The following is a 26,180-nucleotide window of genomic DNA, read 5'->3' as shown; positions in this document are numbered from 1 at the left end:
TCAGTGATCTTGGATGTTACGTTTGCAATTGTTTTGGGGTATCATAAACTGGATCCATATAAGATGATAAACCTAATTGATAAATGTTGTGTGTGTTCTGACTGTTTAAGCAACTGGCTGTTACCCCTTTTTTTCAGACCTCCCTATTCACAGACATACAACAATATTGAAATTAGGCCAATTAATAACCTTATAATGCCCTTTAGACATTCAAGTGAATAGTCACAGGTCTCTCACTTTAAATCAAAAGCTGGAAATAATTAAGCTAAGTAAGGAAGGCATGTTGAAAGTGAAGACAGGTCAAAAGCTAGGCTCTTGTACAAAACAGCCAAGTTGTGTATGCAAAGGCAAAATTATTGAAGGAAACTAAAAGTGCTACTCCTGTAAACACAAAGATGATAAGAGAATGAAACAACCTTATTGCTGATATGGAGAAAGTTTGAGTGGTCCGGATAGACGATCAAACCAGCAACAAAGCCTAAGAGTTATAATCCTTGCCTGTTCTGCAAGCCAGAAAACTCAAAGCCTAATTCAGAGCAAGGCCCTAACTATCTTCAATACTACAAAGATTGAGAGAGATGAGAAAACTTCAGAAGAAAAGGTTGAAGCTAGCAGAGGTTGGTTCAGGAGGCTGAGAGAAAGAAGTTGTCTCCATAACATAGAAATGCAAGCTGAAGTAGCAAGTGCTGACATAGAAGCTACAGCCAACTATACAGAAGATCTAGATAGGATAATTAATAAATGTGGCTACATTAAACAAGATTTTCAATGTAGATGAAAGAGCTTTCTATTGGAATAAAACACCATCTCGGACTTTTGTAGCTGCAGTAGAGTCAATGTCTGGCTTCAAAACTTCAAAAAACAGGTTGACTCTTATTAGGGGCTAATGCAGCTGGTAATTTTAAATTGAAGACAGTTCTTATTTACCATTTTTATCTTTCAAAAAATCTTAGGGCCCTTGAGATATACATGAAATCTACTCTGCCTATGCTCTATAAATGGATCATTAAAGCCTGGGTAGCAGCACATCCATTTACAACATGGATCACTGAATACTTGAAACCTATTGTTGAGATCTACTGCTAAGAAGAAAAGATCCCTTTCAAAGTATTACCACTCATTGACAATGTGCCTGGTCATCCAAGAGCTTATATGGGAAGTATAAGGAAATTAATGTTTTCATACCTGCAAACACAACATTCATTCTCCAGCTTGTGGGCCGATGAATAATTTTGACTTTTGTGTCTTATTGTTTAAAAAATGTATTTTGTAAGGGCATATCTATCAAAGCTAGTGATTATTCTGATGGATCTAGGCAAAGTAAATCCAATTTTCTGGAAAGGGTTCACTACTATAGATGCCATTAAAAACATTCATGATTCATTGAGAAAGTCAAAATATCAACATTAACAAGAATTTGGAAGAAGTTAATTCTAATCCTCATGAATAACTTTGAGGAACTCAAGACTTCAGTGGAGGAAGGAACTGAAGATATGGTAGAAATAACAAATGAACTGGAATTAGAAGTGGAGCCTGCAGAAGTGACTGCATTGCTCCAATCTCACGATGGATGAGGGGTTGCTTCTTATGAATGAAGAAAGAAAGTGGTTTCTTTAGATGGAATTTAATTCTGGTGAAGATGCTGTGAATATTGTTTTAATGCCACCAAAGGATTTAGAGTATTCCATAATACTTGGGATATTGATAAAGCAATGGTGGGGTTTGAGAGGACTGACTCTAAATTTGAAAAAACATTCTTGTGGATAAAATGCCATCAAACAGCACCACATGCTACAGAGAAAACTTTTAAATAAGGAAGAGTCAATCAATGTGGCAAATCTCATTGTTCTTTTATTTTAAGAAATTCACACAGCCATCCCAACCTTTAGAAACCACCACCTTGATCAATCAGCAGCCATCAATACTGAGGAAAGACCCTCCATAAGCAAAAGGATTACAACGTGCTAAAGGCTTAGATGATCACTCGCATTTTTAGCAGTATTTTAAATTAAGTTATGTAAATTGTGTTTAAACATAATGATATTGCACACAATAAATTACACTAAAATATAAACATAACTTTTATATACACTGGTAGACCAAAAAAAACTGTGTGACTCACTTTATTATAATATTTAATTTAGGCCAGGCACGGTGGCTCACACCTGTAATCACAGGCGTAGGTTGAACAGCCAGATGTGGAGACACTGTCCAGCTGTACAAGTTATTTTTACATAGAACAACTTATTGCACATATCTGTATCCATGTAAACAATACTTATGTAGGGCAGGAGATATAACAGTCTTCCTTGTTAAAGAAGACACTTCAAGTTCAAAAGAGGCTTTTAATGCTGCCCTATAAAATTGAGGCAAGCCCTTTGCCATCCTCTTAGAGAAAAAGTGAGGCATCAGGGCAGAGTTTTAATGACCTTCTGGACTGCTTATGATGACTTTTCTAAATGTTATTTATTATTACATAGTATCTCCTCCACATTTTGTTCATCTAGTTTCTAGTAAAAGATCACTTGATTTTATTTTTTATATCCCTACTAACCCATGTGCATGTACACACATACACAAAAAGCCATGACCAATATTTTTGTTTTATAAATGTACTCTATAGACTTTGAAATAGCTGTAGAAGATTGAGAAAATAGCCTAGTGGCTTAAATGAGAAAAGAAAGATCAAAACAAATATGAGGCACAATCCCCTCTTGTTTTGTTTTAAGGAATAAATGAGCATTCTGACAGGCCTCTAGCAGGGGGGCCTCTGGAAGAAAGCCAGCCATGTCTCTAGGATCTTCTCTTGAGCACAACATGCAATTTGAAGAAAGTTTAGGATTCAAACCCAAGGGAGGGTTTGAAGCTTTGGACTCTGGAAGGTTTCAGAATTAGGAACTCTGGAGGTAGGCCGGGTTCTACTGATAGATCTCCCCAGGTGTGGTCCCTCCTTGCTCCTGCATTCAATCTTTCCTCAACACTCCTTGCAGCACCCTGCCTCAGCTGCTGCCTAACTGACAGATGGCTTATGATTTGTACAGGTTAGGAGACTATGACTCTTCATCTGTACTCTAATTTGGGACACCTGAGGGGGACACTGTAGCTTGGTTACTTTCATCTGGGTCTTCTATGTCTGCCATTTATCATTGATTTATAATCCTATTACCTACATAATTAGTCACAAGTGGAGAACTGAATTTTGGAAGGGAGATTTCACTCTGTTCAAATGCAATCAGTCCATATGGTAGTTGCAGGAAATGAAAAAGAGGGAAGGTATCTAGGTCATTTCTCAGGCATACTTTAATCTATCCCTTGAGCCCAGATACTGTAGCAAATGCTATACCAGAGCACATACGCCTGACAATAGCTGAACATGAGGGCCACCCCCACCTATTAAGCCATTCTATATTCTATAGAGCACGCAAGTGTTCTGGGGTTAGCATCAATATGGGGTGAGGCTAATGCCTCTTGACATAAAGAATTATTAAGGACAACAGTAAAATTAGTGGAATCATTGCAAGCAGAGTGAAAAGTTTTCCTGATGCCTTCTAATATAGGAAAAATGTGATGGTAGACGTGGCCATGCCTACCCTAATGTAACCAAAAGTAGTCCCAATCATGCAACAAAAAAACGGAACATGGAAAGATGAAATCGCTGCGTTTGTACTTATATTGCCTCCCAACCTCTGACCCCTACTACCACTTAAAATAGAAGAAGAACAATCTATTTGATTTCTTTTCTCTAGCAGTTCCCTCTCCGTTTGTGGTTCTATTTGAAGGAAAGAAAATATGCTCAGCATGTACTTTTGAGTATAAACTGTATCTGATTTTTTGTTTTTGTTTTTGTTTTTGTTTTTGAGATGGAGTCTCACTCTGTCGCCCAGGCTGGAGTGCAGTGGCGCGATCTCGGCTCACTGCAACCTCCACCTCCCAGGTTCAAGCAATTCTCCTGCCTCAGCCTCCCAAGTAGCTGGGACTACAAGTGTCTGCCACCATGCCCGGCTAATTTTTTGTATTTTTACTAGCCTCGGCCTCCCAAAGTGCTGTGATTACAGGCAAGAGCTACCATGCCTGGCCTTATTTTTGAGATTTTTAAAATTTGCCTTTAAAGCTGTTTACTGAAGTATAATATAAATACTTGCAAGTAAATCAGAGTGTAGGTCAAATAATTTTAAAACACTGACTGTGTTGTGTAACTAGCATCCTAGATCAAAACTCTCAGAAGCCTTTTCATATTTCCTTTCAGTTTCTACTCTCTTCCAAAATATAGACAAATATAACTGATATTTTTTCTATTTTTTTCCCTCAAATGTATGAGTAGTATTGGATCTACTATTAATGTGCTTTCCAGGGTTGAAAATCTTTGCTTTAATAGGCCTAAACTACAGTCCAGTTCCATTTGATGCACATCTCTATAGCCTTATTCTGGTCAGTTTAATAGCTATTTTCAGAAGTATACAGTAATTTGGATCCAAAGATATAAGCAAATGGAAATCTGACTTGTAACATACTCTAGCTTGGGAGATTCTCCACAAACTAATTACCCTTGACTTTAATTAATGTAACCCCCAAGTAAATATAACTTAATATCCAACCTATAAAATATATTCCATTAAATCATAATAGTCTACTGGCATGCCAGATTTATTTAACAGTGTTCATTTTTCATGCTTGTGAAGTAGATAAAATTGCATTGTATATCTTGAAATTTGGACTTCTCTTAGTGTTTATCTTCCTCTTACTGTTTATCTTCCTCTTACTAAGAATGCACCTTCCTCTCAGGGTTAAATCAGTATTCTGTTTTTGAATTTCCTTATCTGTTTATTTTCTTGATATTTTGGCAATTAATATGTTACCCTCATGCTAAAGTTCAATTCAAAGTATCAGAAATGTAAGAATCCCCCTACTATTCAATGAATCATCCTCTGAGGTTGTATTCTTTAGGTAAATGCAAGTTGTCTGCTTTTCACTGACATGATTATGCCAAATCTTACACAAATATTCCCAAACAGCATGATAAGCACACATATTTTCAAAGGTATGGGAGGAGGAGAAACTATCGTTTCGAAGACCAGTCCCTGTGGTAAAAATTTGATTGTGCAGGGAATGTGATTGGCACATCACATCTCCGACCTTGTTCATTTTTCAGTGAACCATGAATTGCAGAATATTAAATAAATAAGACTTTATATGTGATTTCACTCTCAAAAACTAAGAACAAGCAAAAACAACACAATAATAATAAACTCATACAAATACTCCTATATTTTATAATTTGGATTGCACTTGTTACTGCAAAACTCTGCAGGTTTATTTCTTTGACAACACAAAATAAATGTGAATTTGGAACTTATGGGTTGAACTGTTAAAATATTGTGAACTATGCACAAACTGTGCACATGATGTAGAACTGAATAGTCTGCCCCTATTATGAAATTTATAATGTGATAGTAGACACTAGACACCTAACAAGAATTAATTTATTTAAAAAAAGGAAAATTACCTGTGGATATTTACAAACTTGTCTTTAGATTTTCAAAACCTATTCTCTAAAGCTTTTCTCCTTTTATAACAATTTTAAACACACGTTCTGTAAGCTTTTCCTCTTTCATAACCATTAAATGGGACAGAAAGAGAGACTGGATGTAACTAAACTGAAAAGGAAAGTGGCAGATGACTCGAATAGGAGAAAATTTTAAAAAGGTTAAAATTATAGAAACACTCATTCGCTATAGATGTCATTAAAATTGAATATCAAAATATTTATGTGCCTCCTTTATCGAAAACATAAAAGCCTACCAGCTATACAAAATTGATAGTATGAGATAGGTTTCTCTCCCTGACATCACCCAGGATATTTTATTTACCTTATATATTTCCTTAAAAGAGAGTGAAATTACAAACCATTTTACCATAGGAATTTTAGGAAGACAATTTTTCATCTTTTCTGTATGGCAGTGTTAAAAATCCAAATAGTAAGAATTTACAGAATGGCTTATTCTATTATGCCTTTTGCTGAATTTCTTTATTATTTATTAGTTTGTTTTTCAACTTATCCAAGGCTTTCAGTTGTTGTAGCCTCTGGGAAATATCCTCATATTATAAAATCCACATACAATTTAGAGTGATTGACAGGCTCCAGTGAGGAGGGATCAAAACTGGACCAGCGGGGGCATTACATGTCAACGATGGTGCACAAACATATCCCAGAGATGCATAGAATTTCTTTATATATGTTTTACTAGGCATATGTTTTGCATCAATGCCTAATTTGCTTAAATCTGGGAAAATATTTCATGCACTGAAAAGAGTAAATAATGAAGTAAAACTGAAAGAGTAAAATACATCGACTAAAAAAGCACAGTTGATGGTAGATGATGTACTGTACTGAAAGCGAATAAAACAACAGAAGATTCTTTCACTATTTCTTGAAAGATAATATGATCCATAATAGAAGACTCTGGACAACCAGGGGATAATGAAAGAAGTTAAATAATAACAGAATAGAATATGTAGAAAAATAATAAGTTTCTTTCTGAGGTTATCATGAAGAAAATTGCAGACAAGATGTCTGGATTAAAAAGAAAGCTTCAAAGAAGCAGCATGAATATTTTCTTTAAAATAAACACATGCAGTTTAAGACAAATGCTGATGGACACAATAAGGACTTCTTGATCATGAAATACATAAATAAAAGTCAAACACAGTTTTCAGAAAAGTTATGAATGCAGATGGCAGTGAGTTAATAAAGTAAAAGCACAAGTCCTTAATTGGTATAAATATTTACAAAATATTTCATGTCATCATCCCTGTAGTAATTACATGTGGAGCTGAACAGAAGATGTGCAGGACAGTGAAAATTTCTGTGACATTTTTCCTCATTAAGAGCTCACTTCTCTCTTTTAATTCTTTTCAAAAACAGTTTTATGAATACTTTGTTTCAGTTTTAATATAACTTTGTGAACCTTCAATGTGAACCCAAGTACTTTATAACTTACCAGTGTCATCATGCTGTTAAGACTTGCATCTGGAAAACACTTCGTGAGTTTGGGGGCTGTACAGTACCCCTGAACTTACATTTGGAAAGGGCCCATACCTGAGTTAATGCTCTGCTATTGCTCGATGGAAATTCTTAATTTTTGAACAAGGGACCCCACATTTTCACTGTGCACTGGGCTCTGCAAATTATGCAGCCAGTCATGCATGCTTTCCTTCAAAGTTAAAAATCTATTTTGCTCTCTTTTTCCACTTCCCCACAGAGGCACATCTAAGGAAAATTCTATTGCCAGTAAAACTATCTTTAGGATGAATCACTATTACTCTCTCTCTCATTTCGTCTTTGTGGAAAATTTCTGAGGGATATTCTAAAATGTCTACAGATGTGGCATTATGTGATTATTGTTTCTGCCTAGGGATTCCTCCTTATTGTTTTTCTCAAGTGTTTTATTGCTATAAATTAAGTTAGGAAACTCAGGGGCAACATAGATTTGTGAGAAAATGATGAACATGATGCTTTAAAATTATTATGGGGCATTCATTGGGAGATTTCTAGAAGGCATTTGGTGAAATGATCTGGAGTTTAGGAGACTGGTTTAGGATAGGAGTCATCAGCCTTTACGTTTTTCATGAAGTCATTTCTGTGAATGTCAGCAGTAAGGTCGAGCGTATAAAGTGAGAAGTTCAAGGCCAGATACCTGGAAAGTGCTGACTTAAAGGGTTGCAATGAGAAGGTCATACTAGACAAAAATAGCATACAGAGGGGTAGAATGAAGGAAAACAAAGTCAAAACTTAGAGAATACAGAAACAAGATTTAGATTTCAACTCCATTATATGTGTCTTATGCTATTGTCAAATTGGGCTGCGTTCCACTTTTTTGAAAGACACTACCCCTGTGTGTTTGCCAGAAATTCACCACTTTTTTATTGTCAAAATTGTCAAAGATCATGCTCGAATATCACTCTTTTTTGCTGTATTTACTGATTCTCAGAGAGAGATATTGTGATGCCCCAGAAATTTATTTCTACCTCTCTTTTAATTATTTCTTAGTTTGCCTTGTCATTGAGTTTTGTACTTTTCTTATCTTTTCTATTGCATAACAGTGGTTTTTGTGCAAGATTCTTGGGCAAACATCTCTCTACCTCCATCAGAAAGTAATATAGTCCAGTGTACACATGAGTATGCCCATGAATATTTGTTGAATATAAATAAATTGTTAGAATTGAGCTGAGTCTAGCTGGCTGATTGGCATAGCTGGTGGTTGTGGCCCAAAGCCTTTGAGCACCTATGGGCACTCTAGTCTGAGTCCTAGAGGGGCCAGTCCCACACAGGAATGGCACCACTGGAGCAGGCACCTTGAGAGGTCTTAACCCTTGCAACATGTCAGTGCCAGGGGAAAACGCATCCCCTCCTCCCCAACCTTAGGCCCAAATTTTCAAGGCTGAGGCCCAGAGTGGGCTTACCTGCCATAGACTCCCCCTATACTACATAGTCTTCTAGGATCTCTGTGGGGCTCACTGTGGGTGATCTTCCAACTTAGCTGGAACATGGAGCGACATGCAGTAAACAGCAATACCTCACCACAGAATACTGGTTTAGAGACTGGACAGATTCTGCAGCAGGAAAGGGAGTATGCCTTGATGTTTCAAGTCAGTAGAGGCCTGTTAAATCACACCAAATGACAACAAATCATTGTCCAAGCTGCCCTTGAGGGACAAGGGTAAACCATCATACAAGTATCTATGTTTGGGACACAGCCTTGTAGCAGATATAGTTGGTCTTGTGGAAATAGATCAAGGTCTGGGGGAAAAAAGTGGAGGATAGAGATACAGAGGGAAAGACTTTACAGGTTCAGGGCCAACAAGACCAGACTCAGAAGATTGTCATCCAGCACGTGCAGACAGCCCTCACCACCAGCCAGACACACAAAGAAGCAGATTGCTATCCAAGGGCAGCAAGTAGGACAGATCATGGTCTACCAGCCAGTTAATGCAGATGGCAACATTCTCCAGCAAGGCACAGCCACCATCTCAGCAGCCACTTTGACAGTGGCATAGACTTTTCAGACAGCAAGCCAATACCAACACAACCAGCAGTGGGCAAGGAACCATCACTGTAACACTACCAGTGGCAGATTATGTGGTCACTTCAGGAGAGACGGTCATGATGGTGCCTGGGCTGTCTCTGTGACTGCCACCCAAAGAATCTCTCACCTGGAACAGAGATAGAAAGACAGCCTCCCAATGTGAATGTGGATAACAACTAGTGACATCATCTTTGTTAAGAGGATGCAAGCCTGGGCTGAACTAGGGGTACAAGGAACATTCCTAAGGGGAAAAAAAAAATATATATATATATAAGTATATATATATATATCTGCATAATTTGTGGTATGGCATAAAAGTGTGGCAGAGTTGAATGTTTTTTTTTTCCCCAAAATAAAAGAATAGTCTCCATATGCAGGTTGCAGACCAAGTAAATGCAGCAGCAATGGCATGCAGAATTTGAGTGTTCTCAAACCAGGCCACATGATAGGGATGTATTATTTGTGACTGTGTTCCACTACTCAAGGAAATTGATCAGCTCTTCCAAAAGGACACCCATGATCATATTCTGCTCTTTTCTGCAGGACAGCAACCACTTAGTTTTTAATGACAGGCTCAATATTATAATTGTAGAAACATCTAGAAAAGTGAAATTGTACGCGTTTGTCTTTTCTTTTCAGTTCTGTGCCTATTTCATACTGTAGATAATATTGACAGTTCTTAGATTAGGATAAATCAAAGAACCCATGCCAGCCAAGGAGTACCACATAAGCACTTTTGCTGATGGGTGAAGCCGGCCATCCATCTCAGCAGGAGAGAGTAACCTTTTCAACCTAAACCAGAGTCAGGGAAGCTACAGTCCACACCTTCCCATAGAAATGTGGTTAGAAGGCATCTCTCTTTCTGATTGGGTAGCTCAGTCTACCAAACTGCACAGGCATTTAATATTTAGAGATGACTTCCAGAAGAGGAAGTTTGTCTTCAGACATGAAAACAATAAATCCTCTGAGATACAATAAATACATACATACATGAATTGTTTATCTTAAAGCAGTGATTTTCAAAAATCGCTTTAAGAAACCACAGTTATATATAGAGAGTTGTTACTTTATAGCAGAGGAGTCCTTTGGCCAGTAATTTTGGTAAATATGTTGCAAACTCAAGCAGGTTTCTAATACTCTAGGACTTATCAAATCTTCTGTTATATTTAAGCTTTGTGAATCTTAGAGAGAGAGATAGAGTGCAACATTTGTCAAAATTATTTAACCATAAAATCAATGTATTCATTTCAACAATCTCATGAAACCAACTTTTCTGTGAAATATGCTTTGGAGAATATAAGTTAAGATTTAATTCTTTCTTATAGAATACAATATGGATCTATATGATGCTAATTTGGTCATATACATGTAAAAGGAATGACATTTTGTTAATTAAAAATTTGATAAAAATAATTAAATTAAATTAAATTAAATTAAAGTGATATTTGATCAGATTTTTATATAGGACTAGTGTTTTCCCTTTAGGAATAATATATATATATTATATATATAATTATATATATATAATATATATATTATTCCTAAAGGGAAAACACTAGTTTTTCCCTTCGTGTGTGTATATATATATATATGTGTGTGTGTGTGTGTGTGTGTGTGTGTGTATATACACTCACACAATATTGTGTATATATACAATATTGCAGCTACTGGTTATTGCAGCATATTTGCTCTGTGAAATCATCACTTTTACTATTTCACATTCTGAGCACATACTCTTCTTGTTCTTTTTTTCTTTGTCTTCCAACTCATTATTTATGTTCTCTGATTTCATTAAGAGTTCTTATTTTTGATCTAGTTATCTCCCTCTCTATCAGGGCACCCTCTATTTCTATCTGTATTAACCCCCTGAAAACAGCAATACACAGAGGCCATTCCAAACATGGACATTTGCAATGCCTAGAACATTGTGCCAGTGGATATGTAAATGAATTATTCCCTGTCCCCCACCTGCACATTATTCCGTTTTCTTGCTCATTGCCACTGCATCAGAAGGGCCTTTCTTTACTCCTAACCATATTAGCACCATCCTGTCCCATGTCTTTCCCTACCTCTTATGATCTAGATCATTAATTCTGGAGTTTTAATTTTAAGGTATACTATATGGGAAAAGGAGGCACCTCAGGAGTCCATGAGAAATAGCATGAAAAGCTTGGGATGCTTATTCCATGGAACTTAACACATTTGCTGAGGTTCCAGAGTATTATCAAAAAACTTAAGAAGAAAAATCAGATTTTTAATACAAAGAGCACATCATAGATGTGGTTTGTAGTTTGTAGACAAAAAATAAAAAAATAAATAAAGAACAATTAAAAGGCAACACTAAATTTTAGGATATAAATTATAAGTACTTGAAAAAAAAAGCAATGTTGTTTTATTTTGTCCAGTGCAATTTGCATAATTGATTGGCTACCCAGGGTCCATTTTCCTTTTGCATTATTCTACCCCACCCATCCACTCCATGTGCTGTGGAGAAGGTAGACCACATCCCCAGCTGGGAAGAGAGGGGAGAGTTGATTTAAATTAATCCATATTTTGTATCCCATTGGGCAGGCCTTGATTAAAATAGTGGACAAAAATAAAATTACTTTTAATTCTTGCTGGGAATCCTAGATCTAAAGGGCTCTGCCTCTAGGCATATATGAGACCCAGAATTGTCGTAACCATTAGATAACACACTAAAAAAATTTATCATGCACAGTTAAAAAATCACAGACAAATACAGCAAAATCATGACTGAACCATGACGTTTCACAACTCTACTTATAACTTAAGCCACTTTGTACTGAGCATTGGTTACTTCCAGCAGAAACCATCCTAAATGATAATACAAATATATTGGAATCATCTAATACAAATATATATAGAATCATCTAACTGATTCATAATCACTTCTAAACCATTGTTTATATCTCCTTTTAGAAGATCTTGTCTGTTTTTGCCTGAGGTGGACAGATCACGAGGTCAGGAGTTTGAGAACGTCCTGGGCAACATGATGAAACCCTTTCTCCACTAAAACCACAAAAATTAGCTGGGTGTGGTGGCACGTGCCTGTAATCCCAGCTACTCGGGAGGCTGAGGCACGAGAATCGCTTGAACTCAGGAGGTGGAGGTTGCAGTGAGCTGAGATCGCGCCACTGCACTCCAGCCTGGAGACAGAGCAAGACTCTGTCTCGAAAAAAAAAAAAAAAAAAAAGAAAGAAAAGAAAATAATTATTATATTTTACAGGTCTGTGAAACTGAATAAGGCAAGTTTAGGCAGAACGAGAAAAATTAACTTTCAATGTCCTTGATTTAGCCTCTTTTATCAGACCCTTAAAGTTATTTTTATATTGCTTTGGTACTTATTTCTTTTGTAGCATTTGAAAATGTTATTTGTCTGTCAGGGCCTGGAGAGAATTATAGAGAAGGCTGACAGATGATTCTGTCATCACTCTAAATGTCATTAGCCTGCCAGTTTTCTCCAGAGCAAATAAAAGTACTTATATAAACAGGAAAAAATTGGATGGCAATATAAATATTTTCATAGTGATTTAATAATATCTATTCACTTAACAAATAATGTTATCTACATGCTGTATATTTAATACATAAATTAATATGAACGTTAACTGGTAGTGTTTATTTTTTCTATGTTCCATCATGAAGATATTAACAATAAATAATTGGGATAGCACATGAGCATAAAATACATTTTTTTTCAAAACCTATGGTGGATGACACATAATGTTAATTAGAAATGTTAAAAAACAGAGAGCTGGCACTCTAACTTTCCAGTTAAGCATTTCACCACTTTAAAATATATAGCTGTCCTATTTATCATGGCACACAAGTACCAAAACCTTTTTTAATTGATAATAGTCTATCTAATGTCCAGCTTAGACATGTTTTTCTTATTTTCTTTTTTCTTCATGCAGTTGTGCTGTATATTATTGCAATTTCTTGAAAAAGCTACACATTATCATATCTTTTTGCATTTATTTGTGTGTCTTCTTCTGCTTGAAAAATTTTTTATTTCCCACCTAATCTAACTGGTGAACTGTTTTTCATCTACCAACCTTAGCCCATATTTTACTTTAATGAAGTCTCTATTGAGTCCCACAGGTGGCAGAAGTAATAGGCTCCTTCCTGTAACATTTAATGAGATGGTAACTGTATATGAACAAGTATTCTGACCAATAGTGTTCCCACAGCACTTTGTATAGATCACCATTATAATGCTCATTATCAGCAGCTAATTTACCATAATGTGAATAAAATGTAGGATTCACAGCCCCTCAATTTTATAGGCATCTTTGAAGTGCCTATAGATGGTTTCCTATTTGTATTCAGTACCATTTTTCGTAAAGAGCGTCTCCCAAGTAGTATATTTCAAACATAGATACACAGTTATTCCTCACATTGCCTCACAGTTATCCATCATTCTAGTCTGAGCGATTGTCAAGGATAAATTTCTTGTCTTAAGCATGCTTATTTCTTTAGTGATTATCACTCTGTTTATACAGCATTCAATAAGGATCTATTGAACAAGTCATATCACTGACCTCATGATGGAATTGGATATGCAATGAACCAAAAAAAAGAGAGGCAGAAAATTTCTTTAGGAGAAAAAAAAGAAAGAAAAAAGAAAAGTTGATTAATATACTTACTTGCCAGACCTGGAAGACAGAATTAGAAAGTTTCCATGTTAGCCTGTATAGGTGTGTAGCCAAGTTGAGCAATCAGCAAGTGTTTTAAAAGAACAGGTTACATTTTTGAAATAAAAAAGGAAATTATATTGGTGGGTTCGTTGTTCCAGCTGTGTAGTTGTGATTAGCAGAAAAGGCACTTTTACACATTTTCAAAATATGGGAAAGCCTTCTATAGAAGTTATTAGGTTATTCCTTGGGGAAACCAGGAAGAGTGATTTCTGTTACTTTGACATTACTTCATCCTTACCTGTAATCTGCTCTGGGAATCAAGTTATACATTAGGCCTTAGTCTCAACAATTAGCCTATACTTGTATTTATAGTGAAGGAAAAATTATCTATCTTTGCCTTGTAAATATTTGAAGGTCAAGCTCAGTTGACCTAGAAATAACCTCCAGAACATATAGTGATGGAGAACTTGATAATTTAACATTTTAGAAAAGATATTACACAAGTATTAGTTGTTTGATCTTACATCCTCTAGAAATGTATACTCAAGTTTCAGTGATAGGAAATAAAGTGAATTTCATATTATTTTATTTTATTAACTTTTATTTTAAGTTCAGGGGTGCACATGCAGGTTTGTTACATAGATAAACTTGTGTCATGGGGGTTTGTTATACAAGTTATTTCATTACTCAGGTATTTAGCCTAGTGCCCATTAGTTATTTTTCCTGATCCTCTCCCTCCACCCACCCTACATCCTCCAATAGGCCCCAGTGTTTGTTGTTCCCCTCTATGTGTCCACGTGTTCTCATGATTTAGCACCCACTTATAAGTGAGAACATGCAGTATTTGATTTTCTGTTCCAGCATTAGTTTGACAAGGATCATGGCCTCCAGCTCCAACCATATCCCTGCAAAGGACACGATCTCATTCTTTTTTCTGGCTTCATAGTATTCCATCGTGTGTATGTACTACATTTTCAACGAAAGTGCCCATTGTATTACTCTTCATTTCTCTTATTTCCTACTCTTCAGCCACTTTTTCTCTTAGCACATTCTTTTAAGGTTTTATTTCTTCCTATACCACACACCAGTTAAGCTAGAAGAAAAGAAAAATCTTAACAATTAATATTATTATACTTAAATGAATTATTTTTATGATGTTTTAAATTAAATCACCTGTTTTAACCTAATTGTTCTTGTATACACGTATCTTCATTTTGTGCTAAATTCTGGTTTTTGCTTTTTTATTTTTTATTTTTATTTCAATAGTTTCTGAAATACAGATGGTTTTTGGTTACATGAATAAGTTCTTTAGTGGTGATTTCTGAGATTTTGATGCACTCATCACCCAAGTAGTGTACACTGTGCCCAAGATGTAGTCTTTCATTCCCTATCTGCCTGCCACCCTTCCCCCTCATTACCCAAAGTCCATTATATCGTTCTTTTTGCCTTTGCATCTTCATAGCTTAGCTCTCACTTACAAGTGAGAACATACAATATTTGCTTTTCCATTCCTGAGTTACTTCACTTAAAAAATGGTGTCCAGTTCCATCCAGGTTGCTGCAAAGGCTATAATATCATTCTGTTTTATGGTTGAGTAGTATTCCATGGTGTATATATACCACGTTTTATTTATGTACTGATTGGTTCATAGGCATTTATGTTGCTTCCCTACTTTTGCAATTGCGAATAGTGCTGCTCTAAAAATGCATGTGCATGTGTCTTTTTCATATAATGATTTATTTTCCTTTGGGTAGATACCCAGTAGAGAGATTGCTGGATAAAATGGTAGTTCTACTTTGAGTTCTGTACAGAATCTCCATACTGTTTTCCATAGTATTTGCCCTAGTTTATATCCCACCTGCAGTGTAAAAGTGTTCCCTTTTCACCACATCCATGAAAACATCTATTTTTTTTATTTTTTATTACAGCCGTTCTTGTTGAAGTAAGATCTTATCTCATTTTTATTTTAATTTGCATTTCCCTGATAATTAGTGATGTTGAGCATTTTTTCTTATGTTTGTTGGCAGTTTGTATATCTTCCTTTAAGAGTTGTCTATTTATGTTCTTTGCTCACTTTTTGATGGGATTGTTTGTTTTTTTCTTGCTGATTTGGTTGAATTCCTTGTAGATTCTGGATATGCATAGTTTGCAAATATTTTCTTGCACTCTGTGAGTTTTCTGTTTACTGTGCTGACTTTTTCTTATGCTGTGCAATAGGTTTTTAGTTTAATTAGGTCCCATTTATTTATTTTTGGTTTTGTCGCATTTGCTTTTGGGTTCTTAGTCATGAATTAGGTGCCTAAACCAATGTCTAGAAGAATTTTTCTAGTGTTATCTTTTAGAATTGTTGTAATTTCAGGCCTTAGATTTAAGTCTTTGATCCATTTTGAGTTGATTTTTGTATAAGGTGAGAGGTGGGGACCCAGTTTCATTCTCCTATATGTGGCTTGCCAGTTTTCCCAGCACTGTTTATTAAATTGGTGTCCTTTCTCCACTTTATGTTTTTGTATGCTTTGTTGAAGATAAGTTAGCTGAAAGTATTTAGCTTTTTTTCTGGGTTCTCTATTCTGTTCCATTAGTCTTTGTTCTTATTTTTATACCAATATCATGCTGTTTTGGTAGTTCTAGCCTTGTAGTATAATTTGAAGTTGGGTAATGTGATGCTTCCAGATTTGTTCTCTTTGCTTAGTATTGCTTTGGCTGTATAGGCTCTTTTTGGATTCCAAATGAATTTTAGAATTTTTTTTTCTAGTTCTGTGAATAATAATTATGATACTTTGATGGGAATTGTATTGAATCTGTTGATTGCTTTGGGCAGTATTGTCATTTTCACATAAATTCTGCTTATTAATAAACATTTTTCTCAATAAATGAAGAAATTTAGAAATTAGGGCAAGTCTCATATTATTTCATTATTTATTAAAATATGTCTTGTCTTCTTAATGATGATTTATGATATATGTATACACACACCCAAACACACACATTTAACCCTTGAACAACACAGGGGTTAGGAGTGCTGACCCCCATGCCATTAGAAATCCACAAATAACTTTTGACTCTCCCAAAACTTAACTGCTGATACCCTACTGTTGGCCAGAAGCCTTACAGATAACATAAGCAGTCAAGTAATGCATACTTTTTGTGTTACATGTATCATATGCTGTATTTCTACAGTAAAGCAAACTAGAGAAAAGAAAATTGTATCAAGAAAATAATAAGGAAGCAAAAGTATATTTACTATTCATCAAATTGAAGTGGATTATCAGAAAACTCTTCATCCTTGCCGTCTTCAACTTTGATAGGCTGAGAAAAAGGAGGAAGAAGAGGGGTTGGTGTTGTCTCAGGAGTGGTAGAGTTGGAAGAAAATTTGTATACAGGTGAATCTAAACAGTTCAAACCTGTTTTACTCCTGTTGTTCAAGGGTCAGCTATGTGTGTGTGTGTGTGTGTGTGTTTGTGTGTGTTTTATTTTCTTAGGTCTTAGACAATGAAATGAATGGAAACATAAGCCTGAACATAGGAGAACAGGTAGATTTTCCATTATTACTCTCCCCTATAACGTATTAATAATATGCTTCAACAATCTTAATTGCTTCAATGACCTTCTTAATTTAACAGATTCAACCTTCTCCGTTTGTAATTTTACCAGAGTAATTGGATAAGTAGGCATTGCATGTACCTAAACAAATTAGGCATTTTAATAAAATCTCATTATTCACAGTTCATTAGACAAAAAGTCAGATTTTTTATTATTTTCAATCATACTATAGAGTAAGGTTCAACATTAAACACCATACTTTGTGTTTTAGATTTAAGTTGTTCACAACATAAATTTCAAATCAATTCTAAACTAGTGATAAGACATTTATATTGTATTGAAAGGTATCATTTTAAATTTTCTGTGTGTGAAAGAATTTAAGATGAAGTTGATAGAAACTAGGTAGCAGAACTAATGAGAATTTGTTTTTTTTTACCCTATTTTATTTGCATGCAAAATTGTATGAGTTTCATGCATTCTAGTTTGGTTGTCACGAGTGGTTCATGTTTCTAGAGCAAGATGGCCTTCATATTTCCCTCAGCCTGAGTAAACTTTAGATAGGTTTAGAACTGACTCTAGGCCCATAACCTTTCTATTCTTAGAGCACTTACCTTAGAAAACTTGTGAATTATTTCTTTGCCTCTTTGAAATGTAAACCATTTTACAAGCTTCTCACTGGTTTTACAAACCAGAAATGTCTTTCTCAGGAACCTTGGAACTATCTCTTTAAAATGCAATCAACAAAAAAGAAAGAAACCCTATATTCCTATTTTTGTAGAATATTAGGAGCCTAACTTTGATAGCCATCTTGCCCCAAGTTGTAAAACTATATCTTGTCATGAAGATATGAAAAGTTTGCTTACACAGATGGCTTAAGACTCCCCCGTTCCCTCTCTTCAGCTCTGAAGAATCCTTCTGCTTTGTTTCAGTAGAGTTTAACTCAGACTGAGAACTGGCATCTGGCTTCTATTTCAATAACTTTAAATAAAGTCTTCCTCATCTGTTTTTGCCTGGTGTAATTTTTGTTTTGACATCATAAATTATTTATATGCTTTCATGGCTTATTTTTATATAAGCTCTTGTATCTTTACATGAGTGTTGTTATTTAATACAGAATATAATTTAATACTCCTTTAAATAATTTCATTTGATATATGAACTTCCCACAGGTAGTGATAAAATGTAGCATACCTGTATAATCCCTTTCTCTGTATCACCTGTTGTAAAGATTATCACACAGAAAGCTTAACAAATCTAGGAATTGGTCAACTTCAAATAATAAAAGTTTTTATTAAAAAAATACTGTTGTGAAAAAAATTCAATTATTGTAATACTTTTGAAAAGTGATACCACCATGAAACTGTAAATAAGGCTACATGGAAATATAATTTCAGGTCATGCTGCCCTCCGTCTTCCCCCAATTAAAATAAATAAAACTGATCAAAGCAATACTTGAAATGATTGTGAATGCATTTTTAAACATGGAAATAGTTAAAGGGATGGAGCTTAAACCATTCAATATTGCAGTCTTTACCCGATGCATCTATACTAAGGATTCAAGCAAGTTTGGAAATCTAGAGGACTATTAGACTCTTGCACTTTCAATGGCAGGTAACCAAAGCTCATCTCAAACTGGCTCATGTAATACAAAGGACCAGGAATAACACTGGCTTGAACTGAGCAGCATCCACTGCTAAAATTATATTTTCAGAATAGTTTTCCTCTCTCCCTGTCTTGGTTTTGTCTCCCTATGTTGGCTTTAGTCTTAGGCAGTCTCTCTATTATTGGCAAAATGCATTCTGAAGCTCACGTTCCCTCACATAAGCAATTCCCCACCTGCCTCTGTGTCCTAAACTAGAATATCAATTTCCTAGTATGTTACTCTAATACAAGCCATCCGTTTGAGTCTTTGTGGACAGGTTAGATCAAAAGCAATCCCTAAATGAATCAATGTGGTGGGAGAAATGGAGTATCTTTTTTATTTTATTTTATTATTATTATACTTTAAGTTTTAGGGTACATGTGCACAATGTGCAGGTTTGTTACAGTATCTTGCCTGGAATATATGCTTGTTCCTGTGTCCTGGGGGTGGATTACTTCCTAACAAATCACAGGAACTTAGAGAGAAAATATGTAGCTATACATTACAAGAAATAACAACTTATGCTCTCCCTTTGCATTTTGCACTGAAGAACTTCATGAGGAGAAAATTCTCTCTGAGGAAAGACTTGGTGAAGGCACTTGAGCTGTCTCACATCAATGGTTATATTTCTCAAAGTTAGACTCATACTTGGTACCACTGTTGCTAGTGTTGTCTGTTTAGGTTATCCTCTTAAAAACCCTCAAAATTCTTCACATAATAAGGGCATTGGGAGCTACAATAAATAAAATAAAAAATATAAATTGAGAATTCTCTATCTCTCTCTGAAATATTTATAGAAATTGCAGACATAAATCCTTTGATTTGTGTATATTTACTGGCTTTCAATGGTGTTGTAGTCACACCAATGGGCAATAGAATAATAACAATAATAAAACAACAAAGTAGATATGATCCCTGACTGTATGGACTCTGCATTCTACAGAAGAGATCGATAACAAACAATTAAAAGGTTAAGAAAAACTTTCATTGAGATGGTTAAGCTTTTACAGTGTTGGACTATTGGTTGCACATGGGATTACTAAAAGAAATGGGGAATCAGCAGAAATCATATTTAACATGGAAAGGCTAAAGGCATTGCCACACATTCTGAAATTTAGCAAACTCTGCATAAACAAGAGAAAAATAAATGAAAAACGGCAAATGCTACATTGTAGCCAGAACAATTGTTTGTTCATGGCTTAATTGAAAGAACTTGAGGGAGGGAAAAGTGATCGCAAATTTATGGTAAGGGGATGAGACAGTGCAATGCTGTTTTGTATAATTGTATTTGAAAATATGTGGGAGCTTTGAAACGAGCTATTACAGACTAGGGAAAATTAAAAGTTACTTTCTGTTAAAAGATAATACTTCCTTAGAATAATGTATTTAACACTTATATTGAAATTAAATCTTTTCCACTCATTCTCTTTATGTCTCTCCCTCCTCCTTTTCCCTTTTTTTCTTTTTCTCTCATTTCTTTCATTTTTCACTTTCTATATTTCCCCAAAGGAATTTTATTAGTATTGGTGACTACTAAGTATTATATAGATTAGCTCTAATCTCTGTATCTACTAACATAACATGTAAATAATCGATACAAGGATGGAGGTGCACACTATGTAAACTATTGATAATAGGAGTAACAACGTGACATAGAAAGCAAAAAAAAATCAAATTAATAGCTGAGTAAAACCATGAATATGTATTTCTGAAGCATGAGCTTGAGGAAAACTGTAATGTGCTTGACATGTATGGAAAATCTGTGACTTAGTTCTTAGCATCATTAGTCAGGTAAAAAAAAAAAAAACATGACAAGCCAAATCAAAGACAACCAAAACTACAAGTCTGGAAGTAAAGCAGGAAAAAAAAATGTCCCCTTGCCTCCTTCCAATACACCTTTAAGGAAATAGTGCCCTGAGAAATGGTTCACTCACTTCAAGGATAAAAAGGAGATGGAAATGGTAAAAGTTCACTAAATCACTGGTGTGCTAAATGATGACAATTAATTGAACTCAAATCAAAAGAATATAGGTTTCATTACAGTAGATTTTCGAAGCTGGTACTGCATAATTAATAGTTTAATACATTTTGAACTTTGTTAATTTCTCCATAATATTTTTGAAATGTTAGGAACTTAATTGCAATTGTTTATTTGAATACTGACTTTCTTCCTTGATTGTTAGAAAGGCGATACTGCTCATTGAAGGGTTCACTGCATCCTTAATTTTTACTTATGTCGACCACAGAAAGGCCTACAGATGATTTTGAGTTTATTTACACAAACCATTCAAGTAGTCAAATCTCTCTGTGAATCTCTTTTGTCACATAGAATCCCCCTGCAGTTATAAAGATACTACATATTCTTTGTTACTCTTGCCCTTGACTTTCTTTTTTTGTTTTTGATGAAATGAGTGAACACTCAGCACTTCTTCCTAAAATTACCCATACCTCCCACAGCATTAAGTTTTAAAATGAATAAAAAGACAACTGCATGTACTCCAAGTCAATCAGACTGTAAAAATTGTATCACTGTGATGGGTCATAAATATTAGAATTTATTCTATTATAATTCTTTTGATGAATAACAAATTACCAATACAAATAATGAGTAGGTCTGGGAACAGCTTTTTTTATAACAAGAAAGAAAGGGACTTGTTAGATAGTTTTCACTTTGAACACATCACACACTTAAAGTATAAACAGAAAAGATTTTAACCATGATACCAATCCCTGACTGAGTATTGTAGTTCATTTTGACAGAGGAAAACATTTCGGTGGACACGTGAAATTTTACAAGCATGTCTCAGAATAATTAAATCTCTTAAAAACATTTTTCTATGATCTGCTTTATGAAAACTTAAATTTCAATACAATTTATATGAAAAATCATTTTAGCCTAACTCCCCACTAATAGTATTTCAGGGAATAATTTTAGAAATAACAAAACACTCAGTGCCACTGGTACTGAATTTTGGCATATTCTGAAATACTTAAGACAACCATCATTTAACTAGGATAATTGTTAGTATCTCTGGAAATAATCTTTTGTAGAGATATCATCATGTCAGTAAATCATTGCTGTTTTCCTTTGTTTTGGTTCCATCTGTCTACTAAAGCTTGTACGATACAATCCCTATGGACTTTATTATAGTAGGAGAAACTTATTTATGTATTAGAATACTGTAGCTATGTGCTGAAAACTATGTGAAGATGGTAAGTAAAAGTATTAGAGACAACGTTAATATTGTTCAGAACATATATTTTTAAGTATTCTTTATGTAGAGATGAAAGTAAATAAGATGATTTTATTAGTAATTCAATGAAATTTATTCTTGTTTTTGAACAGAGTTATGGGAAGAGCAAGGGGAAGCTTGGCAAGTTTAGGTCGTCTTATTCAATATTATGTTTTCAAGTTTAAGGGCAAATACGAATTAAAAATAACACCCTTAATTCTCCTAATTGGAAATAAGGGAAGAAATTTTCATCTCCTCTGTTTTGTTTTTAATTGTAATTGCAAGTACTTCACCCTTTTTTTGAAATGTATACAAATTCTTTTCAAAACTAGATAGCACTATTGAAAACTGAATAGACCTTTCGTCAGCTTTATGCCCTGGGAATGTCTTTTTCATGGACCTATACTAGCAAGGAAGATAGCACTTCTTTTTCCCAATTTCTGTCGGAGGATAGGAGCCTAACTTTAGTGGAAGCCTCGATCCAAGTGGCAAAGCTACCTGCCACCTGTCATAAAGATATGAGAAGTGTGATTTTCCTCTGGACAAAAAACAATAAGCTAACACAAATGGTCAACCCAATTACTACATTGAATGTAGGATGAACTACTTGTGACAAATGGTGCTATCAAGTCCTCTTACTTGAAGACTAATTTATTGTTTATCTTCAAAGCATGCATGTAAAAAGTTGTATCTGCTTGGCTACAAAATGGTGAGATTTCTTTATCTTTGTAATCTCCTAGTGGATTGTCTGAATGCACATTAAAGTTTGGTTTAATGCTTATTTGATAATAAAACTTTTTTTCTCTATTACCTTTGTGGAAATGTTTTCTTGGTTGGGAGATTTTGCTATTATTTTACTAAAAGAGGTCATTATTAACATTTTTGTCTCCCCCCGCCCCATGATTTGTTTAAGGATAAAGAAGTATGAAGGGATCACTGTGGATAAATATATTAACTATAATTTATTAACATTTACAGAAACAGTAACAACAGTAACATGGGGAGAGAGATGTATCATAAATATCTTTTATAGAACAATTGTAATACAGTTTTGAGTTTCACCTGTAAAGGTCTTCAGTCTTTATTAAAGAGATTTTTCCCCCTATGGAATGGCATGTTAGAATCAAGGTAAACTCTTGAACAAGTTTCTTATATCACATTTTAGGGATATTATTATTTCTTTGAGAGGTTATTCCCAGTAGTATTATAGTCTTGGCTATCAGTTTTGAAAGCCCACATGTAATTTCTGGCCAAACTTGCAATGCCTGATGATTTGCAGATACCCCATATACCCTGCAAATAATCTATGCAAGACAATTTCCTAGGAGACTACTTCCCAAGAAAGAGCGTGATTTTCTCATAAGAAGTACATCCTAGGTGACTGAAAATTCAATAAGACCCCTCAAATTTACGAGACTATTGTCAGGTCTAATACATCTAATATAGTCTAAGATTGAATAGAGTAAATAAAAGATTGAACAAAGAACCCAATGATAACACAGATATTAAGTTCATCGTATTATATTAAAAATAGTATATTCAGTTCTGCAAAACATATTTTAAAAGACATTTCAAAATGAACTTTTATAACTTTAGTTCTTCCAAAACAGAACTGATAAGATAGTGAGAAATTCTAAAACTATGTCACCTGAAGGACGACTTTTTACTCCATCTTAAAATTTTTATCATGTATCATTTGCAAATGATATAGGGAATATTAATATAAGTATGTTAAAGGTATTTTTCCCTTTAGAGGCTTTTCAATGCAGTAGAATGGATAAGACATATTCACAAATGTTTGTGTATAAGTAGATTTATTGTAGAAGCCAAAATGCTCTTCTAGTAATTTATCTTTCAGTCACATTCTCTATGCCTCCTGAAGACAAATAAAGGGTGGGGGGAGGCAGTTCGTAACGTCCTTGTGAGCTAATCATTTGATTTAATAAATATAACTGGAAAGAAAGGGAGTATATTAATTTCAACATCTCCAATGGATCAGGCACAGCATAATATCACACTGTATATTCAGATAGAGCTAATACAAGCTGTAGTAAAAGTAATCCCGAAATACCAGTGACTAAACAAAATGAAAGTTTACATCTCATTAACATGAAACTTTCAGTTTTTTTTAAAGACTTACTTTGGAATCTATCCCTCATGTAGTAGCTCACTATCTGTCTCTATCCATGACATCTATATCATGGAAAACTTACTTGAATTAGATGTGGATCGAAGTTTGAAATGGTTTCCCAAAAGATTTGTATTATTTAGTAAATAGGTTGCAATTATTAAACTACTAGTAACTGACTCCATATTTCTGAATATTTTAAGATTTTTAAAGGCATCATTATAGAACAAAAAGTGCAATAGCAAAACCATTGCTATTATAAGTTCATTAAATCTTTACTATTTAAGTGAAGAATAAAATAATAGTTATATCAATTAGTTTTAAAAGATCCATTAAAATACACTTTCCTAGAAAATATTTTCTAAAACCAAATTTTCTAATTCATGATTAATATTTAACAGAAAAAAGTTTTTCTCAGTCTAGAATACAGAAGAAATCAAACTCAGTTTCTTGTATACTCTCACTCAACAATAATAATTAACACAGAAGCCTTCTGTGACTATGTGGAAGGGCTTCTCCCCCACATCAAACATGCAATCTATTTTGTAGTGGACACCAGCTGCATGTCCTCTAGTTCATTTCAGATATCATCTACCTGGAGAAGGTGTTAGATTTCACAGGTTGATGGCTGAGTCCCCAAGACTGCTCCCCACCCGAATTCTGATGGCACCAAGTTATTTTGCCTGTGCTTCTGACCAATGGGCTATAAGTCGAGGTATCCACAACCCTCTTCTCAGGTTCAATTAGTTTGCTAGAGCAGCTCACAGAGCTTGTGGAAACACTTACTTATATTTTTCAGTTTATAACAAAGAATATTATAAAAGATAGATATGAAGAGATGCATAGGGCTGGGCATGTGAAAAGGGTCAATTGAGGAGCTTCTATTCCCTCCCCAAGGCTCCCCCTCCAGTAACCTTCACTGTTCAGCTATCAGGAAGTTCTTTGAACCTTGTCCTGTTGGGCTTCTGATGGAGACTTCATTGGATAAGCATGACTGACCACTGAGAAGAAATGTGATTAAACAAAAAGAGTATGATGTAATACTAATAGACTAAATTGGGAAATCCAGCAAAACCTCTCTGTTCAATTTTTCTTTACTTCTCTGTGGAGCATCTCTTCCTCCAGAGTATGGGACAGGAGCTCTTCCAAAATGAGGTTCTTATAACCTACAATCAGACAAGGTATGTCAAAGAGTTTCCCTGTGGCCAGAGGCAAAAAAATATTAACATGTGTTTTTCGTTTCTAAAGCCTGCCTTCACCTGCTAAGGAGCAAATGAAAGGAGGTCAGCAAAAGGGCAGAGAGGAAGATTGTTTTCTGACACCTGCTTCTGAGCCCTACAGCACCCTGATGTTAATAACAAAATACTGCAACAAGGGCTGAGTTATATATAATACAATATATTATATATATATATTATTACATATGATAGTATCACACTCAGACAGCATTATATTGTTTTCTTTTAAACTAAATTTGAAGTTACTTAACTTCAGCTAGATATCAAATTAAAATTTTTACTTAAACACTTACTAAACATGAACATATATATGCTTTTATTTATGTTTCTTATTTCCCGTCAACCAGAAAGTTGGAAGCATTTAATGAGAACATTATCTACTAAGCCATTTAGGCTCACACTAGCTACCTTTGTATCAGCTATAACTTGAGTTTATTTTCTGACCATCTCATCTCCCATGGGCTATAACTTTTAGCCCATTATGAAGATTGCTTCTGCGCTTGCTGATCTAATACTCATTTATGTTATCCATGATTCAGCTTGGCTTAATTTTGCTAGCAAAAACTTGCAAGGACAAATTTGTAACAAAGGCCCAGATACACATACTCTGTGGAAGGAATATAATCCATTTATACATAAATGAATTTCAATATTAAGA

This window comes from Gorilla gorilla, chromosome 14 (assembly GCF_029281585.2).
Source record: "Gorilla gorilla gorilla isolate KB3781 chromosome 14, NHGRI_mGorGor1-v2.1_pri, whole genome shotgun sequence".
Taxonomy (NCBI): domain Eukaryota; kingdom Metazoa; phylum Chordata; class Mammalia; order Primates; family Hominidae; genus Gorilla; species Gorilla gorilla.
Note: the sequence above shows the minus strand (reverse complement) of the source record.